Source organism: Siniperca chuatsi, linkage group LG22, assembly GCF_020085105.1.
Source record: "Siniperca chuatsi isolate FFG_IHB_CAS linkage group LG22, ASM2008510v1, whole genome shotgun sequence".
NCBI lineage: Eukaryota > Metazoa > Chordata > Actinopteri > Centrarchiformes > Sinipercidae > Siniperca > Siniperca chuatsi.
In genome coordinates this window covers 22,412,566-22,437,521 of record NC_058063.1, presented here as the reverse complement: position 1 = coordinate 22,437,521, position 24,956 = coordinate 22,412,566, and the positions used below count along the sequence as shown (strand labels likewise).

General features: G+C 42.5%; 1 long non-coding RNA gene across 1 annotated transcript in view; it reads left to right on the top strand.

Annotated features, from left to right (window-relative positions):
- The window catches only part of LOC122870342, a 53,075-nt gene extending 29,308 nt beyond the window's left edge, over nucleotides 1-23,767 (top strand). The window contains exons 3-6 of the long non-coding RNA XR_006376548.1: nucleotides 16,655-17,126; nucleotides 21,672-21,765; nucleotides 22,488-22,679; nucleotides 23,014-23,767. This is a non-coding gene — a long non-coding RNA (uncharacterized LOC122870342). The remainder of the gene's footprint in view (nucleotides 1-16,654; nucleotides 17,127-21,671; nucleotides 21,766-22,487; nucleotides 22,680-23,013) is intronic.
- The last annotated feature ends 1,189 nt before the right edge of the window (nucleotides 23,768-24,956 follow it).

Here is a 24,956-nt window from a genome sequence, read left to right as displayed (position 1 = left end):
TGTTTGAGTCCTCCCTTTGGAGGAGCTCACGTATGAAAGTGTTAGCTTGAAGATAAAAAATATTCAGCTCTTGAGTAGAAGAGCAGACCTGAACGTCTGCTAGCAGATAATTAGCCAGCTTCTTTTGTTTTGAACTCTTAGATTAGCCAACAGCTAAAGTGCCGACTGTCAGCGTTTTACTTCTAGTAAAGAACACTGGAGAGGCACTCGGGGTCGCACATGGAGTTTCTTCTTCACTGCTTATTAAAAAACATACAGAGAATAAAAGTGTTGCTGTTTTCTTACAGTGCAGACGCTTTGCTGCTTGCATTATTTTGCTGATATTGTTTTTTCTGCTAGAAATTATGAGCAGCAAAATGCTCCAAGTGAATGGACTATGCGGTAATGACACCACTTTACCATGGACTCAAAGCAGTGAACAAAAGCATGCTAACATGTGGCTAATTAGCACCAACAAGACCAAGAAACAGGATTGCTGTGTACCGGGTAATAAATCTAAAAGTGGTAGTCCTCCCTGGAACGGTCTTGGTGCAAAGCCTAAGAGTACATCCCTTCCCTGGGGATGGGAGGACGAGCAGCAGGCAGAGCCCAGCGCCCTGAGATTTGCAGTATCATCCAGGCAGAGCGCCGCTTCAACCCCTGCTCTTAGCAGGACACAGCTGCGAAAGGGAGCGTTAGCAGCAAACCTCCCCAACAACCAAGTGTGCAACTGCAGAACACATTTGCTCCACTGTCGCAGGAGCCGGGATCTCTGACGACCAGGATAACCTCATCTTCACACAGCAGGGTAAGGACTGAGAGTAAATCAGAAAGTAAAAGGCTAACGACTGGGCCTCAGACTCTGATTGTGGGTGAAAAGATGCAGGAAGCGTGTGCAGTAAGAACCCAGCGATATGGTCTCCGACGTGGCAGAAAGAATCCTGCACATTGTGGCCAAATGTGGAAAATATCATGCTGCACAAAGGGACCAATGATGTTGTGGAACAACCGTGTGAAATGCTGAACAGTCAGCCCTCCTCTTCTGACTGCTGCTAGAGATTCAGCAGATTGCTGGCCGTGAACACGTGCCTCTCCTGCATGCAGTTCACTCAGTGCACTTTATTGACAATTTCAACTTACTCTGGGACTGCAGACATCTTTTCAAGGCAGATGGACTCTGCCTTAACAAGTCAGGAGTAAAACTGTTCATCTCTAACCTATTTTACTTCCTGCGTCACCCATCTGTTCCCTCTGCCAAGGACAAGACAAGATAAAAGAGGAATCAAAGTGGGGAAAAACTCTTTAATCAGTGATTACTGAGCACAGTCTTAGTTTCATGTTTTTTAACTGAAACTTGGTTAGCCAAAGATAACAGTGCAGCTGTTATTAAATCAAATAATGATTCATTTCTTGCACTGCAACTTTTACTCTCCCGTTATCTTAGGGCAGTATGAAAAGACACTTTTGTTATGTAAAGCACTTTGCTTTGCCTTGTTGAAATGTGCCATACAAATAAACTGGCCTCGCCGCTTTGATGTCAGTAGTTTACCTGCAGAGGCCCGTTAATTAGCTACCAGGCTAACACGAGTGTCAGGGAAGCGGAGAAAGCAGGCGCAGGATGAGAGGAGCGAAGGCAGAAAGATGGATTAATGAAGAGAGGGAGCATGAAGGATGGATAGAGTGCAGTGATTTAAAACAAACTGACAGTCGTGAATAACAGAATGAAGAACAAAGGACGATTCGAATCACGTTTGTTCCTTCATCTGTTTCCAGCTCTGGCCTGAGGGAATACGCACAGATTATTGTTCCAAACATAGGCCTCGAATATTGCAACGCCACAAACATTGTCACTTACCTGTTTAAAAAACAGCTAATTTGATAAATAGGCGGTAATGGCTGGGACTTTTACAGTTTAGTTGTCTTAACCGTATGCAAACCTACTCCAATGGAAAAAGGACCGAGCACCCCAAAGGCCTGCGTTGACACTGTTGTTTTTGTTTGTTTGTTGTTTAAGTGACCTTTAATTTGTGAAAAATTCTAAATACATTTTCTTTAGTTACATCAACATGTACAGAAAGCATGCTGTTTCGACACACACACACACACACACACACACACACACACACACACACACACACACACCTTTTATCAGTAAACTGCCTCCTACAGTGAACACTATACTGTATTGTTTGAATGCACACGACACACTTCATATATACAGTCACAGTGTGTTCAGAGAGAATCTGCTCGCTGCAGATAACTGAATGTGGGTCAGGAACCTGGTCCAGAGGCACGTCTGAGTTCCGCTTCCCGTTGAGGAGCAGCAGCCTCTTTAAACTGCTCTGAAGGCGTCCAGAGGTTCAAACAGGAACACACCTCCCTCTCCCGCGGGCTTCATTTAAAACGATCCTCTACATTGCATAAGCTCCCCGTTCGGCCCGTTACACAGCCTGAGTGTTTCGTGAAGCTATAGATTTTACTGTAGGTCTTGTCATGAATCTGCGCCTTTTCCCCTCCGGGACTCAGCGAATCTAACAGGATAAGGACTTTGATCCCCTAAGCTATTAAATCCAAACCTGAACACTAACAGTTAGAAAACAGTTTCTTATTGCTTTGGATAACAGCACTGATCCTCATCTGTTAGCCCAGAAACCTCCGTTAACTTTTGGTCTTCCCACTATAACCAGCGCTCTGTCCACCTACACTCACACCGCACACGGAGACAAGGCCAAGGCCCTCGGGACGTCGACAGGCATCATGGGTATCCTAGGAAAAGAGCTAAGTTGATGCACTGCAACATAGAACAACTCCTGGAATGAATAACATTAAACATAGATAGTGAAAAAGCAGCATATTATTCAAGCAGGGATTTTCCCTTTAATTAAATGTGTTTATGTGTTAAAAGGAACGTCTCCAGCCAGTGGCAGCGCTGTTGGTTTCAGTCGCCACGCGTCGGGCTGAAAGCCACCGCAGCTTGAAGGACGTTTGAGCTGTGAACATCGGTGGCGTCGAGCAGCCAGCTCCTCCTGTTCATCAGTCACAAGGGGAAACGCCCGCCGTGCTTCGTATGTTCAGTCTGTTCCTGCTGAACCAAGGGAGAAATTCCTTCCCACCCGAACTGTGGAAATAAGGAATGACACTGTCCCCACAGGGCAGGAGGGGTTTTTATACTCGTGAGGACCTTCGCTGACTGTTATTAATGAACAGTTCCTCCAGTCATCAGTTACATGTTTGTTGGTGCTTTATACTGCTGTAATCTGGTTTTATAGGCCCTGTAATATTGTTTTTCTTGGTGTTCACCATCTTTCACACGGAGTCAAGCACATAGGTTTGGTTTCAGAAGTGAGGAAGACTCATGAAGGCAGAGGTTCTTTAAAAAAAAAACTAAAAAAAACTAAACAAAATTGTTAATAAATGGACTTGGTTGCAGCCTTTTTCCAGAAGTTGGTTGAAATTGAATTTTATTCTGGTCTGTAAATAATGACAAAACAATTTGGGATAAAAGAAAAAAAGGCAATTACTGCAGAGAAACAGTACAGTGGTCAATGCATAATAGCAAAGCTTTTTCAGATGCACCTGCCCTTCATACAAAACACTACGATCCTGTTAATCATCTCGTGACCCCTCACTTTTCTCTCTGGGAGTCACTGCCTTATTGGAGGATGACTGATGATAGATTCTTTACACTCAGATATTGTTATTGGTCTCAAAAATCCAGTATCAGTCACGTAGCTACTAAACGGAGCCTGAGTAAATCAAAGGACAATACAGACATACAAAACACAAATGAGCATGCAGCACAAACAGTAACAATCTTGTGAAAGCATCCTCCCGCCGATACTGAAGTTCTTTGTTTTCTCCAAAGCTCAAGGCCAGACAGGAAGTTGTTTTCTCTCTCAGCACCACGACGGCCGTTATGTAAGAACCAAGTGTGCCAACATGTACAAGTAGGACACACACAACGCTTTCAAATGGAAATTAAAGCCCCCACACGTCTAAAAACACACACACACACACACACACTGGTATCCGACCAGCTTGATTATTATAATTGAGAAAAGTTGCCCACAACACACCAACATGCTCCGACACTGGCTGACGCAAAAGCTGACAGGAAAGAGAGTGAAATGAATGTCTTGCATTATAAACATGTGCTCCAGTGTAGTGTGACAGCCCCCCTCTTTGTCTGCTTCATCCTTGTGAGATATTGAGAGAAAAACAACACACGCGCGTTTCTCAGTGATGAAGTGATCCCGTGTTCTGCCTATACATCAACCTCTCGGTTTTATTTCAGCCTGATCATGAAGACTCTCTCCTTCTCTTCTTTCTTCACCTTTTCTCTTGAGATAGTGTTGAACTGCTTTACCAAACTCCTTTGCCTGCAAAAAGCTCCCCTATACTCATTAATTCATCACAACAGTCATGTTCGACCCTGAACACTCCGACCAGCCGCCGCACGAAAGGAGAAAACAGGAAAAAGGGCTGGCTTTGTGCTAACGTAAACAGTGAAATTACCAAACTGCTTTTCCTACTTTTTGAAACCGAATCAGTTTTCCATCTCAGCCGTTCCCCTGTGGAGGTAAGAGTCCAACGTGCCTGACGGATCAACAGAGGAAACCTTATACCCTATTGTGTTGGTGTGATGTCTCTTCTGCTGTTTGTCAGGGAAGCAGCAGTCAGTCAGTCAGTCTGCCAGTCAGTTAAGTGTAAACGTTAGCAGGCTCCAGTCGCTCTGCTGTTACAGCTTCCACTTTGACTAATTTACCAGCCAAGTTGATCCAAAGAGTGGACTATACCGACTACATTCTCAGTGGTTTAGCTTCTCGCCTTGCTCCAGTGATGTGTGAGAGGGAAGTGCTTTTCAGCACCGTTTCATCCTTTACAGTGGTGCTCGAATGTATTGTAGCCACTCCGGCTAGTTGGTTAGCAAAGCTTAGCTGGCGTTTTCTGTAAATGATTGGAGAGTACATTTCTGCTACTGCCGAGCCCTGAGTTATAACATGGACTTGCAGTTGGGGCAGTGTGAGCCTGCGCACACAAACTAAATGTGGCTAACTTAGCTAACCCTGTGGGACAGTTGGACAGAACATCCCTGCAATAGAGGTTCAGCTCTCCCCCTGCAATCCAAGCCCACCCAAAACCAAGAATACTACTCCTCTAAACTTGCTACACCACGTTCATCCTGCTGAATTTTCTGTTTCTGCACACGTTAGATTAAGAGAACCTTTTAGTTCCTAGATAAAGTGTTTTATTTGGCTTTACATGAACGTCCTGACTGAAAAGGAAGGTTCAGGCCTGCAGCATCCTGGACATTACTCTAATTCTTTTGTGACCACCTGAAATATTGTACTTGGAGGGATTTTAGTTGGACAACCATGCCTGGCCGAGTAACAACGGCGTTCATTTTCCTCTATTTGTATGTTATGTGGATGGAAGGAGCCCACATTTCTTAGAAATAGTTTTGTAACAGTTTCCAGCCTGGTGAGCAACAGAACGCAGGCGAGGTGAGGGAAAGAGAAACTAAACAAAAATCACATGTTAATGTCAAAGCAGAAGACAAAGGGTTACTGCAGGCAGGTGGGAGTGGCAGCATCAGACTGACAGAGTCGGTACATGGCAGGAGAAAAGGTGTTGAACTGGCTGACAGCGAGGCGCGGACGCTTGATATAACCACCTGCTTTAGTTTGTCGGACCTCGGCGCTGAATCGAATATGAAGATATTGAAGATTTGTTCTTTAAATAGGGCAGCCCACCTCCAAACTCACACCTGGTTGTCATCCCATTGACTGAAACACCTGTCGCTACTTACCAAATCAAATGACCTGTGACTCCTACAGGTTTACACACTTCGTCCAACAAGGACGTTTAGTTTTGGATCATCTTTCTCGAGAAATAAAGTAAACCTATAAATGTTTTTTGTGTTATTTGTTCAGTTTGGTGACACCAAGACCTGGCAACATACCAGAGTTCTTCTTTGTTGTTTTGGTCTTTTCATTGGACTTGAAGGGAAAAAAATAACTTTTTCCTTTTTAAGTGTTGTTGAAAGAGACAGCAGGACAGCGTTTGAAACTGAATCTTTGAAAAAGTTCTTCTGAAAGAATAACAAGATAGCGTGGTAATGCTGGTTTCTGTTGCAGATCAGTCCTCCTTTAGTTTCTTACCGGCTTTCTTGTGTTTCCAGAAGTTTTAATTAAATCACAACAGGCTTTGTTTTTGAAAATATTCACTGATTATCTGAGCAAATTGTGTGATAGGATGTCAAATTAAAAAGTGAGTTGTTTTGGATGGATTGCTATGTAACTTGGGACCATGAATATCTGTACCAAGAAGACGAATCCTAAATACTTCAGATCAAGTTTTCACTTATCCAGTGAAACATCTACTATGTGGATTTGCACAAAATGTTGTACAAACATTCATGGGCACTAATCAATGAATCGTAATGACTTTGGCAGGTCAAAATTTGGATTTGTCCAATATTTTGGTTTAAATACCTGTAAAACTGTCCCATCAGCCAAATCTGTGTTTCGTTCTAATTAGTAAACATTTTACCTGCTGAACATCAGCATGTTAGCATCGTTACTGCAAGCATGCTAACTTTAGCATTTATCTCAAAGCACCGCTCCAGCCTCAGTACGGTCTCACAGAGCATGGCTCCAGCGTTACATCAAAGTAACGTTTGCGGTTTAGAAATATTCAAAAAGAGAGCAAGTCTCCCAGATTACTGACATGATACAAATATATTTTCTTTTATTTCCTCCTATATTTTCCAGTGAATCCATCTTAAATCTTACCCAACATGCGTCTGACAAGAAACCTGTGAAACGAGCAAAACATCATCCATCACTACGCTGCTTTTCTTCAACTCACCTGAACATAAAGCCATTCATGCATTCAAACATATATTTACATTTAATGTACATTTTCAGCTAATACACTCAGAGCACAAGAAGAATAAGATTCATCTCTTTTTATCAAGAGCATTACCAACTTCATCACACCTGACACATGTTGCATTATCAGCATCATCAGCGAGAAGTGTGACTTCACTGAGAAATCTGTGACCATGCCATCATATTACAGAGGAATGAAATAAGCTGCGTGGGCTGAATGCTGCCAGGTATTCGTCTTGAACGGCACCTCATCAGCAACAGCGACACAGAAATATATCACACGTTTCCATCATGCCATCCTCAGACTGATGAACACAAAGCCCTGAGAGTACGGGCTTACTAAATCTCCCGATGGCGAGGCCCTAAGCTGCAGAATCATCCATCCATGCAATCGTTCATCTACAGACGCTCTTTGTCAGCTCATGCTTCAGCGAGTCAGCTGCTTACTAACAGGCAGTGTGTATTTAGGAAGCAGATCAAGTGAAAGCCTGTACAATCTTTTAGCATATGGTTGTATTTGTGCAGGAGGGAAAAGAGAATCTGCACTCACGTATGCGTGCATATCACTCATCTGTGTCTTAACACACTGACGATTTTAACGGTTTGAGCCTACAGGTTCACTCAACAACTGCTGCAGCAGTTCCCCAGCTGCTGTGTTCAACAGTAAGAATCACCTGACGCGTGCACTGCTGCAACAGACTGGACACTCCAGACAAAGACTATCTCCAGCCACACACATGGACTGTTAGCTGCAGGCAGGTAGTCCGTCACTCCACCACTACTTAATGGACTGCCATGAAATTTTGTACACACGTTCATGTTCCTCACAGGATCAATTGTTAGAACTCTGGTGATCCTCTGACTTCCTCCTCGGCCAGAGCCATCATGGGGCCAACATGACCAAAGACTGCAAAATGAATGACATTCCCATCAGCCTCAGCTCTACTGTGTTTTGTGCCAATTGGCAAATGTTAGCATGCTAACTAAAATGGTGAACATGGTAAACATGCACAAATTATACCTGCTTAACACCAGAATGTTAGCATTAGCTAATTGTGAGCAAGATATTAGCATTTAGCTCAAAGTACAGCCTCACAGAACAGCTAGCATGGCTGTGACTCTTCTTCTTGTTTAAATCTCGGTGGCCAGGAAGCACGTACTGAGGACAACAAACTGAACGAGGTACATTATCATTCGGAGACATGTGGGAAGGCAACGCCTGAAATTCTGCGAAAACACAAATTCTTGCAGGTTCCTCTTCCTGTACCGAAACAGATATCCATTAAACATTTAGTTAGACTGGTTTATGCTAAAGGCAAAGAAACCGCAGAAGACTGATAAACTTGGATGAGATGTTGGATAGAGAACTCAGAGTGCGGTGAGCTGGATTATTAAAGCGCTCTAAACTACAATCGTCCCAACGCTGCTGATGGCTGTTTGCTGCTTCAGGCGCTCTGGGGACCGTGGAATTTAGTTGGAGGCCTCAGTCGTGCAAAATCAGTGGTTCAGCAAAAATCGTGGTTTTGTTTTTTAATCTCAAACTTTATATTTATTATGTATTTTATGTATTTATCTCCCTGCCTTTATCTGTGACTCCTATCTATATAAAGCACTTTGTAAAGCAAGTGTTTTTCAAAAGTTCTATAAAAATGTAAAAAGTTGTTGTAACAGTAATATCTGTCCATCTTAACCTCACACGTACATCCATACCACCGAGCAGTCAAGATTCATTCAGATCGGCTGACTCCATCTTTCCACCACAAAGAGTTAAAGAAGAAACACTGACTATCTGCCTGCTGCGTGTTTTGGGAAGCAGATTGTGTAAGTGGGCTAACAGAGCGGTGCAGGCTGCCCGATCACAGCTGACAGGTAAAAAGGAAAAATGCAAGCCTTACATCGAGAGGAACAGTCAGCTTCCCGGCGATTAGGGGAAAATGCCTTTAGTGTTTGCGTTGATGCCCACACATCAAAATGATCCTCCGCTGGTCTGAAGTGATGAAAGGGCCTCGGGGCTGCTGCAGGTTACTCAGCGTGAAGAGCGGTATGTAAGAGGAAAAACGAAAGATGGAAAGAAATGAAGAATTAGTGAGGAAAAGGAAACAGAAATGCAGAGAAAGAAGCACCAAATCTGGCTGGCCTGGTGTCATTTGCAGAGCGTATTGGTGACCTGCAGCTATAAATATATCCTTTAAAACTCCACAGTATGTGACAACACCATCTGTTGTCAGATTTAGACGAAATTTGGTTTTACAATATTGAAGCACAAACTGGATAGGCTGCCAAATTTGCTGATATGTGAACAGTGTAATCTGTGTGTGTGTGGGTAGTTTGTGTTTGGGGATGTTTGTGTGGTTGTCAGTGTTATTTGTTCATGTATTTTATTTATTATATAGTCATGCAACTTGCTGTATGCACCTTGATGTAAAGCACATTGAGCTTACCTGGAATGAGATGTGCTCTATAAAGAAATGGCCTGAGAGAGGGACTGCAGTACCACCTAAGGTTGGATTTGTGCCAGCCGTTTGGTGAGAAAGCATTTTCCCAAAGATTACACTTTACAAACACAGACCAAAGTCATTTAGATGCAAACGACGTACAATAACAAGTCTGCAACTGATTTCTGACGATCACGATTTGATGAATGTTTTGATACCAGTTTGAGTTGAAAAACCAGAGAGAAGTTTACAAAAGTGGGTTTCACATACTTTGCAAAATTGGATGCAAGAAAATGGAGGGATGTAATCCTGCGATAAAAGGAAAAAGGCGTCGCAGCGCTACCTTTTGTTAGATGTGCACCAAATGTGGCAAGTTATGTGCGAGCATTGCCTGAAATGGTGGCACTGTGATGTTTTACAAATGATGCAGATGAATTTCAGAGTCCTCTCTCATGCTCATGCATGGGTCATAAGTGTAGTGCTGATTAGTTAAATAGTGGGTCCAAATGAGATAACGGGGAAATGATCTCTCGTTTCAAACTGCAGCTTGCATGTTGCACATTCGATGAAACGGGCCCACGCTGACAATCCAAAGACTGTTTTTGACACCAATTTGGTCTCGTTTGGTAAAATAAAACGGACTATATTGCAAAAGTGGGTTTCCCATATTTCATAATTTGACTTTACTACTGAGCCCCTTTTGGTTAACATGGGTAATAATCCACGCACTAATAGCTGGGCCCCTACATCGCTGGTGCTTGGATACAGAAAGAAGTAGAAAGAGGGGAGGGGCTAAAAGGATGAAACGGGAAGTGGAGGATGGGAGAAATTGCTCCTCGCTCGCACACACACACACACACACACACACACACACACACACACACACACAGTCTCTGAGGATTTCAGCTTGTAACGTGTGCTCCTGGTTTTGTGACACATCAGCTGTAAGTCACAGCTTTTTCTACCCCTGAATGCCACAAATACATACTGTATTTCTGACACACACACACACACACACACACACACACACACACACACCTATACACACCTGTTCCGACAGCCTGCAGAGGGGGGTTATGTGTATTTTTTATGTCTGTAGTCTTTTCACTGGCTAAGAAACCTAAAGGGAGCAATGGACGGATAAACGGATGGAAGGAAAGTTAACATTAACATAATGATGGAGGGATCAAAGGGAATCATGGGGAAAACTGAGGATGGAAGGATGGATGCACCTCCTCGAGGACTGTAATGAGGGAGGAGAAATGACAAAAAATGACAGTGGAAGGAGAAAGGACAGAAGTCAGAAAAGTGGCGAAGATGGAAAAGCAGAGGAGGAAAGAGAGTGGAGAGAGATACAACGAGGGGGAGAAATTATGTCCAGAGGGAGCAGCGGAGGACAAGGTGAATTATTGTGATCATCAGATGAGAGCGAGACCAGGAGAAGAAGGAAGGCGGTGTGCAGTTAAAACTACGCGAGATGTAATCATTTTCAGGCGACACGTTCCTGACTTTGGAAAGACAGTCTAACACGGATACGGGATGGACAATCCCCCACCATGCTGTTTTAATGTGGTGGAGACGAAACTTTAATGCTCCCACTGGGAAATCAGCGACCTGATGTACAAGTCCAACTTCATGCATTCATCCTGGATCAGCCATTAGCATTAGCATGGGTTATTCTTCCAGTGCAGCAGAGAAGAACAGATGGATTTAATCAGTGAACATCAGAAACGCTCTCACGCAGTTCTTCCCCCTCAGCCTGTCCTGTCTTCTGTTAGACAGCGATTTACTCAACACGTCCTCATACCTGAACGACAGAATAGGTCGAGTGTCAGTGACTCCCGAAACGACAAACATGACCGTTGGGAAGTTAGGTACGTTAAGTAAGTCACGTGACGTTAAACGGTCGCAGTTTGGTTAGCTTTAGGCAACAAAACTACTTGTTTAAGTAGGAAAAGATCATAGTTTGGGTTCAAATAAGCTGTGCAAGTTACATGACTATGTAACGTTATTTAACTTAAAACTAGTCAACGTTGACTTGGTTTCACACGGGACACGAACCCTGGGCTCCTGGATGAAAGGCCTGTGTTTGTTTGACCCAACCACCTCATAACGTGGACTTTGTTGCTCCTTATACTAGCTCGTCTGACTTCCTTCTTTTCTCCCGTCATAATTGCTACGGCCACTAGAGGTCACGGGGTCGTAATAAGCTGCTCTCACAGCGGGCCTATTGGGGCCGTTGTTCTGGTGCGGACGGCTGGATAAACTACATTTCACAGAATCATTTCCTGAATCGGAAGATGCAAAAGAAAAAGTCTTGTTTTATGGATTCCAACTCTTTCACCAGACAGACCGTCAATATTGGACAGATTTTCTAAACTTCAGATTAAGTTCAGTGCAAACTGGGGTAAGGTTAACACTATTAACTTAGAAAGCTTAGAAAAGTCCCAAAAAAACTAGATTTTATTTAGTTTTTACCCTTTAGATAGTTTGGGGAAATCATACCTGTTTATTTGTCTATATTCTTTTATCTGGATATTGCGCGTACTCTTTTGTAGCGTGTGACAGTTGTCTTGGTCTGTTTGTATTGTTTGTATTTATTGCGGTAAAAGTGTTCTCTCTTGAGAAACAGATTTTAATGTCAACGAGATATTTACCTGGTTCAAAAAAGGAAAAGGAATGAATGCATGGATGAATGCATGAACTATGGTTAAGCAACTGGCACGGTGTAAATAATAACTTGAATGATGGTTGAATTCAATTTAGCTCCTTCAGAGTCCTGATACTGCGCATGCTGGCTCACGGTTTACAGGGACACTTGTTAATATAGTTGTAGTTATTTGACATAGGAAAAGCACAAGTGTTAAGTCAAAATGTCTGTTATGCTTAAGCCTTATGTCAGCCATTTATAAAATTCTTATTCTGCATTTTCCAACACAATAATGCCAAACTTTAAAAACACTGGGATGAGGACGGGTAAAACAACTGGCAATTTAGCATTGAGCAGAAGCATCTAACAATGTGTGTGTGCCCATGTTGTCCATTTGCTCTCGTCCCTCGCCTTAAACACCCACAATTCCTTAGTACGACTCTTGAAAGATGTCTCCTTAGCGGAGCTCAGGCAGGCACTCGGATAATCAGGCTTGTAAACAACATGACTGTGTGACATCACTGCCTGTAATTAATTTGTCTTTTAACACCTTAAACCAAAGCTATCGAGAGATTTTCCTAATTTATGTTAATCTATTTAAACCAAAGGCAAACCAGCCGAATATTTGATTAGTCTGAAGTGTTTAAGGACGTGATTGGTTTTCGTACCGAGTGTCAAGGGGATGAAGATGATTACCTTCCATTAACTCCGTCAGTAAACCTGCTTTAATGCTTTAATATCTAATGGAAACACGGGGAATTTCCTCCCAAATGAGATTCTACCACTGATAGGAAACATACTGTGACAGAATGATTAAAGGTAAAAACAGTAATAAAATGACTGTCCTTGTTGGTTGACAGAATGATTCATTAGAAACTAACTAAAGTAATTATATATATATATATATATATATATATATATATATATATATATATATATATATATATATATATATAAATTGGGGCTGCTTCCTGAAAGTCGAAAATTCGAATCATCACTTGGTGGACCCTCGGTCGACTGAGATTCCTCAAGTCGAGCAGTCGTGCTGCTCTCTGGGGTAAAATCATTCCACTACGTCGAATCGTCCCATCCGCTGGGTGAAGATTTCTGCGGCGGGTGCAGGCGGGTGCAGGCGGGTGCAGGCGGCTGCGGACCCAAACCCAGGGTGAGTCTGAGTGAGCAGGAGGCAGCTGCACATAACGTTATCTTCTGCTTAGAAGTGGCGAATTTACAGCTCACAGCAACTTAATACGATATAGTTTTTGATATCTAGTGTCTGCAAAAAAATGCTGTTGCACATTTCCGATCTGTCATTAGCGTAGTTAGCACACATTAGCTCGGAGGGCTAACTTGGCTTGTGTTTACTATATTACGTGAACATCGCTGTCACGCTGAACATCCCGCCGAACCTTGTTCAAAAATCTAGCACTTCAATAGTCGAATAGTCGGATTGAACAGCCAAATCTGATTCGACTGACAAAACTCAGTCATACAGTCATAATATATATGTAATATATATTTTTTTGTAATATTATATTTACAGAACTCAGCAGGTGTCAGGGGTAATTTAAAAAAAAACTTTAGATGCACAAATTAGTAATTCAAAAGCATGTATTAACAGTTTTTTTGTGTAGAAATTAAGTAATTTAAGGTTACAAACTATCAAACATGTCCCCTCCCCCACCCTGGAGATTTCACACTTTTTACTTGTTTCCTAATGAAGTTTTTCTGGGAGTTCTGTAGCCCAACAGTTGTTCTTTGTCGTCTTCATTTATTGTCTCATAATGTGGCTGTTATGCAGCTGTTTGATGCTGTCACTGTGATTAATGGCTGCACAAATAAAGTTAGACGTACAGAAATGAGACAACACCATCCCAAGGACAAACTGGACAAAAGTTCTAACATCTTGCCGTATTTACCACACAAACAAACCTTTTGCATCTATAACTAATTGTAGAAGTGGAGCAGAGCAGTTCGGCACCAGGTGCTGCAGTGTCGTTAGTACTCTGCTTCAGTCCGCTGTGATGAGCCCGGCTGTCCAAGCAGAAATAAATGTATCATATTTGACCTTGTGTGAAGGTTGTATATTTGATCCTTTCCTAATTGTGATACAAACTCACAGCTCACATTTAGTAGGCTGCAGATTCTCCACAAGGAGGTCGAGTTTTCTCTTACGAATCTAAGGACAGAGGGTGCCGCATATTGTTGTAAAGTACTTTGAGGCAGATTTGTGATTTTGGGATGTGTGAATAAAACTGACTTGACTTTACATTTATGATTAGATATGATGTTGTAAATCCCATGAAAAGACAAAACCCAACAATGTTGTTAGTCCATATCTCGATACTTCCTGACTTCCCTACCCTGTCTGAGTCACTGAGTCCCAAGCCCATTTGTTCTCACTGAAGAAGTAAATCTTTAAAACGGCTCACAAATATATAGTTTAATTTTTTTTTTAAGACTATAATTTCCTAAAACAGCTGGCCACTGTGTTTTTTAGCAAAGGTTACTCAAACAGGAGGAAATAGCGCGTTTGTTGGGGACTATTTTCAGCGGCGGATCAATACACATTTGTTGCTCTAGTGAGTATTTCTGGCAGCAGGACGGTGAGTGGGTCTTTTCATATCAACAGACTTGTCATCTGCTCACACGACAAGTCCAAAAAGCATGGTGTAAGTCATAGACATTATAAATACTGTGTAAATAAAATATAGTGTAACGGTGTTTTACTGTTTATATTGCTGTTGTTTTCATGTCAGTCACGTCTTTGAAAACGTGTTTGCAGGAACTGTTGCGCCCTGCTGGGAGCAGTGTGAGAGCGGATGGTGTTAGACACAATGCTGCCTCTGAAATTACACACAAACACACACAATAACCTTGCAGTGTCAGAAAAAACAAGGTTTCCATTTTAAAGGGCTGTTACTTGTGCGGATGCCTTCCATTCCTCCTCCTCTCAATTCTCAGCAGGTCAGAGTTGACATTTCACAGCCGAACTCGACTTCTTCCTGCTGCTGCTGATGACTTATTTTTAGTCGACGTTCACAGACCTGCTGGGATCTGACGAAAACTTGCAAAAAAACCCAGTACTACTAGAGAACAAATACTCATTAACTGGAGTTAAAGACAAATGTTTGTAGAGGAAACATTCTCAGCTTCTCATGATTTCTCCTCGCAGCTCTCCATTTCAGAGATGTGAAGGTAAAATAAAAAACTATATTTAAAGACAGCCTCATTAACGTCTGAGCAAAGGAGGCTGTAAAGGTCATTAGGCGAAACACCAGAATACAAAACTGTTGGATGCATGTAAACTTTAGAGGCAACTTTGCTAATGTAGCAAGAGGAAAAGGCCATATTGGTTCCTAAATCAAAAGGGTTTATCCTTTGTACGGTGGCCATTTTAGGACATTTAAAGCAATCTATGTTAGCATTAAGCGCCGTACAGATGAGCCATGCTACCTTTGGCTTGTTAACACGCTAACATTTAGCATGTATTGTTTGGTACAGAGGTTACGATTAACATTTAAGTACATAGTGCAACATCCAAGTTGAATAAAGGACAGCATTTCCTTATTGTCTAATGTAGTTTATATAAAGATTTAAATATTAACTAGCAACACCTCTGAATCTCACTAATCAACATGTTATATCTTTGGTTAATCCACACTAAAAAGTGTAAAAACGACAACTCACTGTTAGAATGTTAACAAGCTAATGTTCATCATGCTATGAATAGTGCTAGCATGTTAACATGAGCGGTTTTACAGTTAGCAGCCTGACAGGTACTGCGTCATTCAGTGTTGGCCACATTCGAATGTTGACCTGTTGCTACGGGATCAGCAAGTGACTCTTTAGGGGACCATATGTCTGTACCAGATTTGAACCTTTTGGCCACCGGTGGGCAGCAGAAACAGTTTGAGAACACAACATTGACATATCTTCAACTTTTAAGTTGATATGGTATGAACTTGTCAGCAAACAGTTGCTTATTTACATATCCAGTGACGGAGCGACATTAACATTGATGTGGAGTCGTGTTTCTGGCCATCTGCTGAAAGTCAGTCCAATATTCTCTCTCCGTTAGTGCCATTCCTAGCGTATCAGTCCATTACATGACTCGCGTAGCCAAGTGGAGGCTTTGGTGACAGTTTCTTGGTGTAAATTATTTTCTTTTGAAGGTATAGGAGAACCAGATACAGCGACACAATTTACGATACGGAGAACATATGTTAAGTAGTTTCTGGCAATTTCAACCGTACCTTTTTACTTAATGCACCAGTGGCAGAGGTCCCCATTAAACCTGCAAAAACTGATGTTTTTGGCCACTTGGGGGCAGCGGCAACAAGTTGTGAACACGACTCTGACATATCATCACCTTTTAAATTGATATGGTGAGCAAACAGTTGCTTAGTTACACATCGAGCAGTTACGGAACAAAATGACCGTTCATCGTGTCGGTGTCTCCTGATGGACGTCGGCCCGGTCTTCTCTCCGTCAGCTCTGTGTTTGGTCTCCAGCAGCTGCTGAGGGAAACATCTGGCTCTTTAGCAGCTAGATGCTCCGCTACGTTCACCAGCTGCTCTCGACTGCGTCTGGCTGCTGCTCGCTGCTGAGCAGGTGTTTATGTATTTTAAGAGTGACCGACAGGTTAGTTAAATGGTGATTTGGTTTTAAACTTGCCTTTCTGTTACGATACACAGACAGACAGAGCTGGACCCAAAATGCAGACTCAGAGAGATTAGCAGGAAGTGAACACCGTTTTATCTCGGGAGCCGGTAGTGAGTACGACGGCGCGATCGGTGATGGTGGATCCGTGAGCAGACAGGAGAAACCGGCGTGGAGGGAGCAGAGCAGGTGTAGACCGGGGTCCGTCTAGGCGAGGCTGAGAGCGAGGCGGGCGGGCAGGAAACTTCCAGAGATGAGGTGGACCTGAACACAGGAAGACAGCGAGTTACACTTGGGTCTAAACACACGAAGCAAGGAAAACAAAGCAAGATACTTGACATGAGCCGAAGGTAAGCTGATGATCTGGCGAAGACTGCAGCGTCAGAGTCAGGTGATGGGAGGAACCGGGGGAGCCACGCCCAGACAGACACACAGAGACAGAGGAGACTGGCTGTGTCGGGACACTTTCATTCATCGCTGGAGCTTCGAAATCAAATACTCAATCAAGTAATGTGTTTTTATCATTTAATGTAGTTTATCCTGCTTCTACCCCTCAAACAGACAATCCTTTGCTTCCCCACATTCATCTCCATTACAAGCCGAGTCACATCTCCTCCCTGCTGTCCTCTGGTAATTACCAACTGCAATCCTGCATAACCTTCATCATTCACTCCTCTACAGATGTCAGACACTATGCACACATCCTGCATTCCTCAATCCTCCTGTGACAAATGGAAACTAGATAACAGAGCATCAACCTCAGCCAGGAACACGGTTTCTTTTTGAATATGACATGTAATGAGGAAAACGCCAACAACATTTGGAGTACTCTACACTTACTCTCTTACACTTTGCTTACTTACATTCATTTCTTTTCTTTCAAGTTATTCTTAAAAATATATATAGATACATTATTTTCAAGAGTGATAAGACTCAACAGGCAGGAATAAAAGTGAAAGATTATGTTTAGTATAAAACTGTTATATGGAGAGCTGAAAACAGGATATTGCTTGAAAATGAGCAGTTTGTCTCTGGGTTCAAATCTGCTTTTTACATGAGGGAAGAAATCCTGCGGACCGTGCTGCTGCTGAATCCTGAGCTGCAACATCTAGTTTGAAACTTTGCTAGCAAGTTTCCAAATGTGACAAGGCAAAGGGCCCCAGTGTGGACCTTTGACTCTGAAGAGTCAATCAATAAATGTAAAACTATCAATATTAATGCAAAGGCAGGCGGCCAAGAACACCAAGCTGATCCCTCCTGACTAAGAAAAGCCTCTCATTCTCACGGCGATATCGCTGGAAGGCAGTAATGTTGTTGGCAGCAACATTAGCAGCTGTGCTTTAATAAAAAAAAAAAAAAAGACTGGTCTTAAAGTCAATGTTATGGAGCTTTAAAAGGTTTGATGACAGCTGCAGATGTCCTGCGGAGGTTATCAGGGAGGAATGATACAGTAACAACAGCTGAAAGAGTCTGTGGTAATGCATTTATCCTGAGGTTTGAGTAGCACTAACATTAGGATACAGTCACACAACAGTCACACAAAAGGCTCTCAATTTCTTTAAAACAAGAAACACCCTCAGAATATTTCATCCAGTTTCCAATAAAAATCCAGTTTAAATATTCTGAGCAACTATTTTCTTAATTCTAATGCAGTGACCTGCTTTGATTTCATTTCGATTTTCCTTTATAACCAGGTAAACGTCTACTCGAGATTAAATTCTCTTCTTCGAAAGAGACCTGGCCTGGAGGGCAGCGGAGAAACATTGTATTGTATTTATTGTTCTAACAAACGACATAAACAGGCTCAACCAACTGCCACGAGTTAGAAAACAGTATAAAAAATATGCAGTTTAGAGGCATTAACAGGTATGAGTTTCCAAAACTATCAAAATAAAATAATTTTCATTTTAAAGGAAGTTGAACCTTTTGGGAAACACAGTAACTGGAGGGCGAGGCCTTTTTTCAGACGTTTTGTTTGCCCCTTGAACTGATTATTAGGGACATACACTAAACTGTTAAATAATGTATAATGTATCTCTCTTCCCCGTCTGCTGCAGAGGATATTGATAAATTGTTGAGAATTATTACATTTTGACGGAGCATTTCTATTTTAACCAGCACAGCTTTTCCAGCCTTTATGACGCTGCGGGTTTAGCGGCCCGCGAGTCGAGTCAGTGAGCACACACACACACACACACACACACACACACACACACACACACACACTCACACACACACAGGGAGAGTAGAGACGAGGCGAGTCGGAGAAATAATCTCACATGGCTGCTCTAAAAAGAGAAAAGTAGACAGCAGGAACAGCTTTTAATCCAGAATGGACTCCCACCGGCGGCTCGAGACCAGCGTGTCTCGTTTGGCCCGAGATCGATTATTAAAAGCGACACTGTGAAGCGACCGCTACCAGACAAAGCACAGAGCATCTTTTGAGCAGATTAACAAGGGGGACGGGTTTTGGTCATTTTGCTAACAAAGGGGGGCGGCACCCCCTCGTCCCCCCTCAAATCGCTTACTGAGCACGGAGCTCGAGCCAGGAGGCAATCGGTGTAGCTCAGCATCAAGTCTGGAAGCAGGGAAAAACAGTTAGCTTGGCTCTCTCTAAAGTTAAGAAACAACCTCTCTAAAGCTCACGAAAACTAACAAATGTCCTGTTGTTTAAATCTGTACACAAAGACAAATGTGAAAATGCAGTTTTAGGTGGAGTGATGTGTTGGCGAACAACAGCCTGCATTGACGCGTGAGAGTTTTGTCCTCACCGTGAGGTTGCCAGGTTTCTGGTGCCATCGCGCCTGTGCAAAGACCAAAACCTGTGTTTGCTGACCGTATCTGGCAACCCATACTAGCCAAAGATGCTACACAGAAGTGCTGGGCAGATGGATACACAGCTGTTTGTCGAGAAATTGTTACACCACGTGACTTCCCTAAAACAATTGTTTTTACATTTAAGGCCTATTAATCAGTGAGCTTTAGGGGTGCTGGCAGGTGTTTTGTTAAACTTTGGAGAGAGCTTCCAGTCTTTATGCTAAGCTAACCTAACCACATCCTGACTCCAGCTCCGTACTTAATGCATAGACATGACATCGATATCGACCTTCTCATCTAACTCTCGTTAAAGTGAATTAGAGTATTTCCCAATATGCGTAACTTTTTGTTTAAAACTAAAATTAAATGTTGCTTAACCTCCCCAGATGGGAGTCGAGTCCCCACAATTCAGTGTTTGATCAGAGTCAGACCAGTCAAACCAGCAGCCGAAACCCTTTGAGACACTGGAAATGATAATGGACTTGACATTTGTAGCTAAATGTGCAAAAACACTGATTTACAGTAAGATTGACTGACAAAGCTGCAGCTCTACTCGCCACAACACCATCAGTAGGACGGCGATTTACTGTCGCTGAACACCACACACAATGTGAAACACGACATGCTATGTGAAACATGACACACAATGTGAAACATGACACACAATGTGAAACACGACATGCTATGTGAAACATGACACGCTATGTGAAACAGCCCCCGGAGAGCTTTGTGGTGCGGCGAAGCTTCACGTACATCAAGCTAATCCTCAGTGTTTGTGATGTGTCGACAGCAGCGGTGGGAAAGCTCCGGTTCACCAATTCACTTCAGTTTTATGGAACAGATGTCAACTTCAGAAAACTGCGTAGGCCTTTTTCAGTCGCACATCAAAGTGTAGGTGGATCGACATTCATTGATGCGGCGTCACATGTTAGCATACACACCGGAAAGCAATATCAGCTTCATTCCTTGTTACAGTATATTGATGTAATAGATGAGGGATGATGTGTGTGTGTGTGTGTGTCTGGCACTGGGAAACTGCAGTGAGCTTAAACTCATCTATCAGATGTGATTGAATACCAACACAAGACAGGCAGCTATTGAGCTTTCATTGATTTCAAAAGGAAAACTGTTCGTTCAAGGCTCACACCTACAGCGGAGCGCTGGAAGTAAACGACAGCACCAGTGACGAGTGGGCTGTTTGTCAGCTTACACGGACCGCCATTTTATTATCTTAAAACTTACTTTTAAAGAAAACGTGACTGAGTAGGTGTTCGGTAACACTGCTCCGCTTACAGATACATATTCACTTCCTGTACACATATAATACTGCTGCTTTGTTACACAACAGTGGCAATCTTAATTTAGCATGCTAACATATGCTAATTAGCGCTAAACACAAAGGGCTGAGACTGATGGGGATGTCAGTGATTTTGCAAGTTCTCGAGACATTTCACTAAAAAACAAAACTGTCAACGTTATAGTGGCGCTACGGGAAAAATCAGGGGGTCACCAATGTCATGCTGGGGAACACGGATGATGCCTGAACCAAATTTCATGGCATCTAATAGTCATTGAGAGGTGAAAATAGTGAAAAATGTCCATTACGATGTATTCAAGTTCCGCATGTGTTTATTCGACCAACAGTCCAAAACCCAAACATATTTAATTTACTATTATATGTGACAAAGAGACATAAAATCATCACTCGAGAAGCTGGAACCAGAGAATATTTGGCCTTTTTGCTTAAAAAATGACTGATATGATTAACTGATTGATCGATTAAGACATTTTCCTGATTTGTCTGCCGATCATTGGAACTGTCAAGTAAGTGATTTCTTTCAATTATCAAAGATCTTCATTTGATTTTATTTGCATATGTGTTACCATAGTATGGTAACACATATGTTCTTCAGCAGTTTCTTCCACTACATTTCCACTCAAAATGTACTGGAGGAACATTAGGAAGCGTGTCAGCATGCTAACATTAGCATGTCAACATGCTAACATTAGCATGTTAATATTCTAAAAAGCCCTTAAGCTAAACATGAAATATTGGATGCTACAATGTTCTACAAAATTCTCACTGTGAGCATGTCACCATGCTGGTTATTACATGTCACGGTAGGAAGTTATCGTACTTTTCAATACCACCTGTAGGCGTGCTAAACACCAGCATGTTAATATGCCAAAGGTGCCATGCTAACATGTTAACTGAGCATATTCTTGTGCTGTTAGAAATATAACTGAAGAGATTAAAGCCTCAACTCCACGATACCCAAGCCCAGTGTCCGAGGAATTACGTCGGATGATTCTGCACCTGACGATATGTGTAAGTAGAAAGGATGCGGAGGTCAGGTGGGTGGATGGGCGTGTACGCGTTTGACTTTCATACAGGAAACACGAGTTCAAGTCGTAGACCTGCTATTAATGTTTGCGTAGTCCCAATTATAAAAAGTGAGAAGTTTAAAAAGTAGGCACTAGCCAAAAAACCCCCTCACTTAGAAAACGGCCTTAGCAGAGTTATTAATCCACTGCTGATGTCATGTCTGGCGACAGGTGGTGCGACACCACTAAATATTTTTCCTAGGGCGACAGTTAAAGAGAAGTGCTTGGTTTTTACAGCAGCTGATCTGTACTTTCAGTTCAGGTTTTTGGCCTTCACCATAGCAACGGCAGCCATGTCGATTAGTTTTTGCGTGACACCTTGAGGTTAACTGCATCACACGATTTATGTGACTTGTCTAGAATTAAGTTTGTATGGAAACTAACGTCCTACAACCTGTAACTGTAAACTGAGGTGATTTGTACAAGCCATTTGATGTACTTCTTTCCTTTTTCTCTTTTGTAACTTCCTCCTCAGTTTTGTGCACTGCCAGACAGGAGGCTCACACTTTTCCGGCTGACTTTGACTCCTCGCTCTCTCGGCTGAGTGGGAGGACTCACCTTACAGAACGCCTCACTGCCTGCAGGCAAAAAGTTGCATATTGTAGCTCTTGAAACGAAGTCTTTTCCTCTTTCTCTTGTCTCTTTCTCCCCTCTCTGCTCTCTCAGGCAGCTGCCATCATCATCATCATCATCTGTAGTGTGTCTTCTGTGTGTTTTAATCCCAGTCTGCGCTGTGACTGGCAGGCTCATTACAGCAGGGCTTCAAACGCTGACGAGGAAAAGAATCGACTGCGTTGCTGCGGTGACAAATATAGACCATGGACACATTACAAAGTTTTCAACAGCGCTACCAGAGAGGTCGTCCATGTGTGCCTATTAAAATGTGTGTGTGTGTGTGTGTGGACACAGAGATAGAGAGTGTGTGTGAGAGAGAGAAAGAGGGTGTTAGCATGTGAGAGTGTTTGCATGGCAGAGTTTTATGACAACCGTGGGAAATGAAATTCCCTCAGACTGACTGATGGATATTAAAGCATCCAAAAAACTCAGTGTGATGGAAAGTAAGACTGTGCATGACCTGTGTTATATAAGAGTGTGTGTGTGTGTGTGTGTGTGTGTGTGTTGAGATGAAGCTTTAAGTCTGCTATTCACACTCTGCTGGTGGTCCTGACAAGTGTAATCTGTCTTCTGACAGGACGTTCGGCAGCAGAAAGGATCCAGGCCGCCGTAAAGTCCTGCAACTTTCTGCACATCAGGAACAGCACGCTAAAATGTCCCCACAGTAGTTGTGTTTGTGTATGTGTTTTTAAAAAAGCTGAATCATTTTTTAAAAAATGATTGAAAATGACACATACATCCCGGTAAGCATGATTGCGGTGATTTGCAGGTCAAAAGACATCAAGGGTTAAAACCAGCGACCTGTCATTTTGGTTACAAAGACAAGCTTTTTAAACGTCTGGCTGCAACGAATTTTTACCAGCAGTTAAATTACAATGAAGGTCCTAAATACAGACTGAACTATAGTCTGAAAATCAGGTGAAACTACAATTCTGTGTAAGATTTGAAAAGTTTCACTTTTCAAACAAATTCAGAGTTTTGACCTGCACATCACCGAATCGATGCTACGGGAACACGATGCAAAGCTACATCTTCCTGAAAATGTGAGTTAGGCCTGAACTGTTGGGATAAAGCTTGAGCAGAGATCTGAAAAAAGCGATAAGAACTTTAGCTTAAATCTCAAAACTGAAAACATAAAAGGCATCCGTAACTGCAGTCAAAATCATTGTCAAAAGTATTAATATCTTTTATTGGAAGGACGAACAGAGGCTGGTTCGGTCACACCAGGATGTAGCACACCGAAGTCCATAATGCTAAAAAATGCTTTGCGCTAGCTAGCTTGCTAATTGCCAGCGAGCGTGGTTGCGTTAGCGCGGTCACTAACGCAGGGTTGGCAGGGTTGCCAACTCTTTGTGAAGCCGCGGGTGACGCCGACATGGCTGCCAATGGAAAACAAAGTTGAGCAAATTTGAGACGGGTGCAAATATGGCCACCATTTTGTCCACCAGACATGGGTTGGTTGGGGACATGGAATCACTTTTAGAAGTGGCACATGTTCATTTTAATGTTACTGTTTTTGTTGTGAGAATCATATATTTTATGTTTTATTAAAGTGTACCAGTTTTAGTTATAGACCGCTGTAGTGACTGCCTTTAATGTGGACAAGACAGAAACTGTTGGTGAATAAATCCAAGCATTTACATGCGTTTCCAAATGAATACCAGGCTTCAGAGACATCCGGTGAGCTGCGAGTAAAACGCTCTGCTTCCGCTTCCAGCGGACACATGGGACAGAAAGGCTTCGCGTGGCACCGACGGTAGAGGTGGCTGTGCAAGTGTTGCAAAGTACCACGATGAATTAAACACAGCGGCTGTGCTCATCTGGCAACAGGGAGGCTGGGGCTCCTAACAGGCCGTTTAATGAGGTCAACTCCCGAGCTGTTAAATAATCTATTACAGAGCAATGAATGTGATAGCTCCTGCACCGCCATGTTGGATGTATGAAGACAGAAAAGGCTCAGCTTTACACCGTCTCATTAGTCTAAGATGGATTTAGTCGCACTCACTCAGTCTCAGCTGTGCTTTGAGCTGACTGCTAGCATACATTTCAGCATGCTATCAAAGTAACATTAGCATTTTACTGGGACACTGTATAGTCCATTATATAGCCTGTCCTGTACACCGTTTTGTAGTGTTGTCAACATTTAGCATGTTGGCATGCAAGTGTGGTGCTTTTTCTTATTGTCCAGAAATGTGCAGACCCAAACCTACAATGACTATCTAATAACAAGTATTGTCTGTGCTTTTCTGTACATTTAATATATTATTAACTATTACAACAGTACTTTTTGCGGCACCTTCAGATGCTCTTAAGAAATGTTTACGTTCATTGTCGAAATATCCGCCCTTGGACAAGACAGATCACAAGATTACAGAAAGAAAACTAAGGATAATTACACCAATGTCCCCTCCAGGCTACTGTAGAAATCATATTCAACAACAAATGTCTTCAAAGATGGATTTCAATATCTACACTCTCAGTCTGTGGCATCATGGGAATCTGAGTCCATGATATGAATAT